We start from the raw sequence: 10265 nt of genomic DNA on the forward strand, positions 1-10265 counted from the left end.
TTTATACTAGTGATTTACGTCTTCTTTAATCTCTCAGTGCAATGTGTCTTCGTATAGATACCTGTCATACAAATAGACTAAGTGGGTCAGGTTGGGAAACATGGTGACTACATAGGGTAATCAATCCTACAATGTTATATCATATATATATATATATTAGAACTCACAAAATATACAATTTCACCATATATAAGCAACTTTATCCCACCCCGTCGATCCTCACATCGACACGATCTATATTCTAGGATCTAAAACTAACCTCTTTACCTAATCCATACTCCTAGATCTAAAATTTACCTCTTTACCTAATCCATATTCCTGGATCAATAACTATGCCCATTCAATACTCTTAAACTAGGGAAAATTGAATATGCCTTAATCAATACCCCCAGATTAATAACAAATAACTATGCCCTGTCTATACTCTTGGACTAAGGACAACTGACAAAGGCTAATCCATACTCTCGGATCAATTACAAGTTTTAAAGTTATTCCCTCCGTGTATTTCTCACTGCTACTCACAAGAAGATACTACCCAATATCCCGCTTAATTTATTTAGGTCTACTCTATTTCCTAAATCATCATATATTTATGAGATATGTTCTTAAGACGTATTTCAGGAAATATCAAATATTTCATACAAAAACATATAATTTAATACTTTTATTAAAATCATGTTCATGAAAGGGACTATGCACTCACACTAGTAGCATGATTTGATAGAATCTAACTAGAAATGGTCAGCGGTTCATGATCGTTGGGCTCAGAAAGCGAAACATCTTCAAAAATGAGAAACATGAATGGTTTTTAGCATTCTAACACTCTTATGGTGTACATGCAACCCTAGATGCTTTGGATCTATGTTTTTTCTATTATAAGTGCATACATTCAGTATTCCAAAGCATCATCCTAACTATAATATAATGGAGTATAAACAACATGAAATACAAGTTAGATGACATACATTTTAGTGTAGCTAAAAGCCTTGGACCTTTAAGAACATAGTGCCCCAAGTGTTGCACCTCAAATGGAATCACACAACACCACCAACAAATGGAGGAACTTGAGATGATGTCACTTGCACTCATAAAATCGGCTTACCCTCTTGTGTTTCCAGTAGTTCCCATTTCATGAGCTAGAATGGTTCTTATATAGTGTGTCTTGATTAGGGTTACACCATGCACACCCTAATGTGCATGAATTTTCATATTCCTCATTCTCCATGGGTTTAAACCTCCATGGATCATCCATGGGTCACCATATGGGTTTAGCCCAACATAAGGAACTATGGATCACAAGCCCACATTATAAGAATGAATGATTTACATAGTCAATCCCATATATTTAATTAGTTTCTTTTGATCAAAAAATTAATTCCAAACTAATTCTTGATCAATACTAATTAAATAATATGATCTCATATTAATATATTAGAACTTATAATATATTAATAAATCATAAATAACCTCTTCTCAATTATCCATCCTTTAGATTGTTCCAGTGCCATGGAACCCAAATGGACCATGCTACTCTCGGATCAAGTACATACCAATTATAGTTATGGACTTAGACACTAATCCAACAGTCTTCCGCTTGGATAAGTCTAATAACTATTATTGTAAGTACGACTCTACAACCCGACTAGCAATCGTAGCTCTTAAAAGCTATTGTCGAACTCTGACCTAGTCAATGACGTGCCAATCAGATAAGGGATCATATATTCCTCCATTCTAGATATCATATGGACTGAGACGTGTATTATAATCATTCTCTCTGTACATCTGTTGTTTCCTAATTTCCGATTTATGACGACTGACTAACTGAACAAATCAAATCAGTCCAGGCTTGGCTAAGCACTTAGGGGTGTCATCATTAATTCATCGAGGGGCCCACAGATATCGCTTTTATACACATGGGGTAAAAGGAACGGATAAACTTCGACCCAGATGCTCACTTGTACATACTCATCAAATTACATACAACGATGTGTTTTATAATATTTAAGTTACTGGTGCGTTTACATATGTCAATGTGCAACAGACTTGCAATTACAACTCACATTTCTCCATTTCAGGAATATAAGATATTGTCGTCTCATGATCACTCGTGATAAAATACATGAAGTGATTAAAATGATCGTGGTTTGAGTCCAATAGTCGAATCTTATTCCAGGAGTACTCATGAACACTACAACCACTTTGTCCTAGATAAACTACATACCCATTCATGACTGTCTTGCCTGAATACCTACTTCTAATGTATGATCGACTATGGATGGTTTAAATAACCTAGTTAATCGGGAAGTCAAAACATGCAAAGTGAAACACAAGAATAATACTAATCCCATATGGCCCCAAAACTTTTGAGTCATATTGATTACTCATTATTCATTGTATAATGTTTCGAATGATCAACTTAATACTTGAATTAAAATAATAGTTATGTCATGCTCCAAGCATGCACGCTATGTTTGTCTAAACAATAGTTATGCCATGCTCCAAGCATGCACACTATGCTTGTCTATGGTCCTTACTTTGTGAAATATATCAATTGAAAAACATTTCAATGATGTTGATTTCATAATTCCAAATCCTTATTGCAAGTGTAAGAATTCCAAATTCTTGTCACTACTAGAAAGTGTTAGATTCTAAACTATCATGAAATGATTCTTTTTTCATGTCCAGGTACCAAAAGTCATAGAGACTTTACCAATGATATTACAAAATATTCCATTGAGATTGTTGTAGGAGAATTCCATGGAAATGAAGTCTCAAATTCAAAGTACATTCCCTTAAACATCCTTCTTGTATAAAAGTTTCTAACTTTCTCATCTATTCTTCAACTCCTAATATGGAAACATTACATATTTTCCATACGACAATTCAATATTAATGGACTCCTGTCTAATAATAATAATGTCAATATGGTCCATCTATTAATATACTTCCAACTGTCCTTAAGCGACAAATCCTTGGCGAACCTTAGATTGTCCTTGATAGTTGCTCAACCACTTTAGTCATGACCGGTTCTAGTCCTTTTTCATTCTTAATGCCCTAAGCATTTGGAAAAATTTAGAACACGAGAATATTATAGCATTTGCAATCGATCCTATACCCGAAGCATATGGGACACGATTCATAATGTCTAACATAAAGACATGATACTTGATCAGTCTTTTGCTATAATATTTCTATTTGCCATGTTCTCATGATTTTGATTATGAAGAGGGATGCCGTAATCATAATCGAAATTTTTAGAATGCAATTAACATTTCCATATACATAATTTCCTAATGTTGAACCATTCCAACATAACACTCATATATATATATATATATATATATATATATATATATATATATATATATATATATATATATATATTTGACTAAATGTGATTAAAATCTCATTCTAACCTTTTAGAATTGAAATGAAGTATAATTTCCTCTCCCTTAATTATAGCAAAACAACTTTTCAAACTCTGCAACTTGCAAAATTGAAACTTTTGTTTTCTATAATTAACATTGCTAACTCACAACATTTACCATAGTTGATTATGCTCCTACTAGCATAATAATTATTATCTTACTAGCATATTACTTATGCTCCCACTAGCTTTGACATGTAGTCAGAAATCAGTTGGACTTCTAGAAATCATTACTTCATGGCTTTCATTACCAAAGTTCAGATTTTTTACACGAGATGCTTTGATAAGACTTTATCTAGGCTTCTCAAACTCATACACCTTTCCTTAGATAACTCACATGTGTGTCTATACAATTTAAGAACTTATAGCAATAAGTGTCAAATGTTTAGACCTTTTACCATTTCTCACAATTCGAATTATGAAAAGGGGTGTCATAATCATAATCAAATCTGAGAATGCAAATATCACAATTGCTATCTCCTTAAAATCTAATTATTGAAAGTATTTCCCTACCATCATTTTCAGGAATCAGAGAGAAACCTTATGACAGTTCGATTTTATGGTGTAAGTGTTCCTATCCATGCGAATTTGTCAAAACCATAATCACAAGACAAGGTTAGTGACAAATCCAAATTCATATGGACTGAACTTATTCAATCTTAATTTCTTTCCACTTGGCAGCACAAGGGCCTACCATGTCTTCCAAGTTGTTATGCAAACAATTGAGAACACATAGAACTCACATGCATAGTTAGCCAACTGGATTAAGCACAAAAACAAGAATATGTCAACACGATAGGTTATAAACCTTAAGTTATGTGCTAGTAATAAACAATAGGTTTTATTCTTCATTATTTCTTGAAACTTGTCAATATCTTTAAGACTCACACTGAACTCTTGACATATAAGAGTCACTTTGTCAAGAAAGATTCTTGACAAACAAATATTCAAGAGTTAGTGCGGATTCTAATCAAGACTAACACTTCACACAATTGGCCTTAGTTGGTCTTTGTTTTATCCAAAACATCAGAACTTGCCAATTTCAAATGTACAAGAGTAGAGAAGCCTTTTACTCTACATTTGATAAGTGTTTTATACCTTTCTTAAGATTATGTCACTCAAGATTACAATCTTGGAGTATGACTCTAAGACTTGTTTTAGGATCAAGTATTACTCGTCTTCTTGATTTAAAATATTTCAACGATTCACGATTCCTCTTCTTAGCCATACAAATGCACTAAGATGTCTTTAGAGGATCAATTGTGATATGGTTTTCCTTAATCTTTAAGATGATCATAAAACATGATACAAAATTACTCTCCCATCTTTTCATATTTGGAGAAAATTTTATCTTTCTGCCTAATTTGATTCTTCTCATTCGTTCTACCATACATTGAACCTTTTCTAATGTTTTAGAATTATACTCAAACTTGTAAGCATAACCATGTTTACTAAACTTTAGTAAATCATGACGAACAGTCTTGTCAATTCTTGTGGTGGATCTTGACCAGCACACACCCAGTGTACCCGAACCCCTAGTCCTTCACTTGACTCACACATACATGTGAACAAGGAATCTGTCTTAATTTACTAAAGATGAAAAATCTTATTCGTCATACAATACAACTTGCATGATTCCAACTTTCTGTCCAATTGAAACTTGGGTGATGAGAATCTCTCCTTATTTGGCGAATACTTGACATTACCACAATCGAAAGAATCAAATTCATATTGCTAACATAGAAATACACAAACATCAATTTTCACAAATGCCATTGCAAGGAGATATAATAAAAGAATGAAACAAAATTTTATTTATTTATAAAAATGCGGAAAAACTTTTCCTTACAATGCAGTTCCAAATGAAAACGATGTTAGTACATATTTCTAAGCAATCTATCACAACTCTTAAGCAGCAGCTCAAAAATCCGACCATCGAACCATGCGATTGAAATCAATCTTCGCAACCAGATTCAACATACTCTTCCTCTAAGCCTCCTTCTCTTTGCTTCGATTCTACAAAACATCAAGATGCGAAGTAGTCACATCATGTATAAAGAATCAACAATTAGGAACTTAATAGAGTTAGGTAGTAGACTTACCTGAAGTAGAGTCAAACTTTTCAATTCTACATTTTCTCAGATCTTTCAGGTACTCAGGGCAACTTCGCAACCAATGCCCCTTCCCTTGGCAACAGAAACATAGGGACTCTTTAGGAATGGTACATGGGGCAATCTCATACTTAGCCTTTCTCTTTCCCTTGGAAAGAGAAATCTTTTCTGTCTTCCAATGTTTCCATTGTCAATGTCCATGGAAGTTTGGGGAGTAGATCTTCCAATCAAATTTGCTTTTCCAGTCCGCCAAATCATTGCTGATTCAGCAGCAACAAGCATATAGTAGTCCTTAATTAACTCACTATATGACTCAGGAAGTGACTGAAGAACCCAATCAATAGCCAACTTCCTTGAGACTTCGACACCCGACTCTCCCAGCTTGTTAATATGTAACTTCATCTCCAATACGTGAGCATATACATACTTTCCTTCTTGTCAATACAGCTTTGAGTGACCTAGAACTTGTGGGTTAGGGAGAATTATTAGAGGAGGTGACGGAAGTGAAGTATGACTTCCACAATCCAACCGTGGAACATCATCTTCAAGAGGAAAGATTATTCCAAAAGATTTGGGAAGACCATAGTTGTTTGAACTAGACATCTACATTGGGAGAAATTCAAGTTAGTTGATTTAAGTCCTTAAGATAACACCCAAATTAAATATTAAGGCTAGGACCCAACACAATATTTTACAATTTGGAAGAGGGATGCCGTAATCCAAACTGCAAAATATTTGAAGGTAGGTTAATGATGATTTACCAATTTCCATCACGACAAACGAAAAAGACACTTTTGGTTTTAAGTGAATTGAAATTCCTAGATCTTTTGAGATTCATTGAACTTTTCAATGGCATGTTTAAATCTCGATTGTCCCCTTCAAGTTTGTGACTGCGATGCCGAGGATCACAAACAATGTATGAATAACCATGCAAATTAGCTTCGTACACTCAATGTTACAACCACCTAATCAATGTGTCGGTTAACCACACATGCTCCATTGATCTATGATTAACATCAAGCAACCCTTTTCCACACACTGTCAGTCCAGATTAGTGTGCCGATTAACCACAAATGCTCCACTAACGACGTAACAAGGTGCAAAGTCCAATTTCATGGGTTAGCACCATATTCACATTTTCCTAAAGTAACTAAAATTGGGAATTATAAGAGTTTAGTTACTTTATATCTATCATTATAATTTTCATGAAGGGAGAATTAGAGTCTTATCCTACCTATTCGGCTAACGACCCTCCACCAGTCAAGGAAGCGGTGGGTGAGAGTGGACACCCATTAAACTGCCATTTTATAGGCAATAACCTTATACCCCCCTTATAGATCGACTTCATGAATGAGGCCTACTAACGGTAAGACTGACTTTACTCTTATACATATATAAAAATATTAAACCTATAATATTATAATAGTATAAGGGTTGAATTTTAAACTTTTAAAATTCTAGGGTTTGAAACTAAATGTGTCAAAAGAAGACTCTACATTTACAAATTCCAAATCTTGAGGGCAAGTTTTGAACTATTCAAAAATCCTTTCAATCCATAACATATGAGTTTAATATAGGCTTTAATGAAAAGGCTCTTTAAACAACAAGTACCATCAAGTATAATTGAAAACAACCCTAGGCTTTGATACCACTGAAGGGTTGTAAGCATTCTAACACTCCTATGGTGTACATGCAACCCTAGATGTTTTGGATCTATGTTTTCTCTATTATACGTGCATACATTCAATATTCCAAAGCATCATCCTATCCAGCATATAATAGAGTATAAACAACATGTCATACAAGTTACATGACATACATTTTAGTTTAGTTGAAAGCCTTAGACCTTTAAGAACTTAGTGCCCCAAGTGTTACACCTCAAATGGAATCACACAACACCACCAACAAATGGAGGAACTTGAGAAGATGTTTGTCACACCCCAAAACCAAACGGCGGAAATGTCCGAGGGCTCACGTGACTTAAAGTGATTATCATCACAATGAATATACATGAATCATAACATAATCATCACCACGCATCAATATTTTACAACTGACATTGTTCACATCAAGTACATTGTTTTAACATTACAAATCCATAACATAAAGAGTTTGATAGTTTTCAAAAGCACAACACCCTAATCATACTTGGTACTACCCCTCAGCTTACCTGTTACCTGAGAATACAAGTTATTTTAAAAACGGTCAACATATGGAATGTTGGTGAGTTCATAATCAGGTTTGATATGAAAAATGTTTTGTGTAGTTTGAAAGAAAACAACCCATAAAATCCGATATTTTCTGAAAAGACCATTGTTTATTTAAATGTGTGAAGATCCGTAAATATATACATGATGATTTCCAGACGTGTATAGTTGAAAAGCTTCGTATTAAAAGTACCAGTGAAAATGTTGAACTTCCCCGGAACACCCAATGTTTTCCGACAATAAAAAAAATATCATATAACTGTTTGAATTGTTATTCCATCACTTGAATTATTTTTGATTTGCCTTGATTACTTGATTATTATTGGATTTATTTGTGTGAGTCATTATAACCATGCATGATAATGACTAATTCGCCTGTCTTGGCACTCTGGTGAACGTTGGAATTTGTCTTAAGATTTTGTCCTCCTACACTGGCCGAGTCTAACTGTAGCGAACAACTGAGGTGTAGGGGAGTCACCCCCATACAGATCTATAAACAAACTCTCGCTCTCCCTTCAGGAGTCTTTGATTATAACTACAGACTACAACCGAAACACGTTGGTGCCACCCGTTATTACTCACTAAATCCCAATTGAATTTGATTACTGTTGATTATCAACCCGTATTTGTTTACTTGGATAGACAATAGGCCTAATAAACAAGGAGAAGAGGATTACAAAATCCTACTAATCCCACGTATTATTTATGGCTATTGGATATACGAAGGACACGCTGGCCTATTTCACATCTGATTCACTTGGACCTTACTAGAAATGCTAATGGGCCACTAAGGCCCAATAGCACTTAAAAGCCATTGAGGGTCCCTTAAATATGAAATTGGGTCATAGAAGGCCCAATAACATTTATTATTATCCCTTGGGACCAAAAATCATGTTAATGGGTCACAAAGGCCCAACAAGCATGATTGGAACTTTCAAGCCCAAATAATTTAATGTTTACTTGTTTTAGGTGTAGTTTAATTGCTGGAAAGTTTGATTGGGTGATTGTTAATTTCGCACCGGAACAAGGCCGGTCGGTTAATTTTTACGATGTTGGAGTTATACGTATTTTCATCTTTCCATTTTCATGAATTGTAGTTTGGTATTTTTATTTTAACTCAAATATCTTAAAATAAAATAATTGACTCAAAAATCTTGGTTTGAACCCCTTTCAGCCCTTCTTTGGTAAAGTTGACAATTTTAGTCCTTTTATATATAAAAAGACATTTTAAGCCCTTAAACCGTTTTCTTGACACCTTTGACCCAAAGACTTGTTCAAGTGATATTTTTAGCTCAAAACTTATTCTTTGGCAGTTTTAGCCCTTCCAGAAAAGTATTTTTCGGTTAAAGCCCAAACTTTTTGCACCTTTTACAATTTTTACCCGAAATCCAAAAAGTTTACAATTTTGATCCTTATTTGGAAATTACAACATTATAACCCTAGAATTTGTTTTATTCACCCTTTTACCTCCTTTTTTGAGAAGTTTACCATTTCAACCCCTTGAAAGTTGTAATTTTCGCTAGTTTTGGCTTAATGGGCCGAAAAGCCCAAAATTTGGCCTATTAAGCTACAAATTACATTTCTAGCCCTTAAAAGAGTATGATATTCATAAAAACATTTATTTTTACTGTTTTGACTCTTTTAGTCCTTAAGAAAACCGTGGATGACAAATTTTCAACCCAACTTTTGTTTATTTGACAATTATAGCCCAAAAATGAGTTTTATCTTGCCATATGTTTGTTTTAATCTTAGAGGGTAATTTTCTTAACTTGTTTAGTGTAAGATTTTATAGCTCATGTTTATCTTCCTCTTAGATCCATAGATCTCGATATTTCCATTCTCTTTATTACATATTTATCACATAAACACATGAAATCACACATAACATACACATACACATAGATCTAAACATTTTACTTGTATTCTCCCCCATAAAACATATGAAAACCGAAAATAGAGGGGTATGAACTCACCTTGCTTAGTTGTTCTAGATTTGAAGAAGAAATGGGAAGAAGTGGAGGTGATTCTCTGTCCTAGCAAGTTTCTTGAAAGGTCTTTACGCTTAGATGTGTTCTAAGAAGCATGATCATGAATTTGCATGAGTTAAGATGAGATGTTTGATGAAATATAGAAGTTAAGCCATGGATTCAAGTAAAGACTTACCAAGAATGATGATATTAATTGATAAACTCCTTGAAGACACACACCAATACTCGAAAATTTGGAGAAAAAGGAAGAGTTCTTGAGGGTTTTTCATGTAAGAGTTTGATCAAAGTGAAAATGGTGGTGGTGTGTGGTGCTCTCGGCCGTAGATAAGGAGAGGGGGGGGGGGAAATGAGCTTTGCTTGATACATGAACTTAGCATGGATACATGAGGGATATAACTTAGAGGTATGTTGGATAATCATGAGGTGTCAACATAAAAGTCAACTCTCTTAATCTCCTTTTCTTTTTTTTAATATATCTAGATGGGCCGAGAGGGAGAAAGAAGAGGGATGGAATGGGCCTTTAATTCTTGGT

This window comes from Lactuca serriola, chromosome 7 (genome assembly GCF_051521515.1).
Source record: "Lactuca serriola cultivar US96UC23 chromosome 7, Lser_US96UC23_V15, whole genome shotgun sequence".
In the NCBI taxonomy this organism is placed as follows: Eukaryota; Viridiplantae; Streptophyta; class Magnoliopsida; order Asterales; family Asteraceae; genus Lactuca; species Lactuca serriola.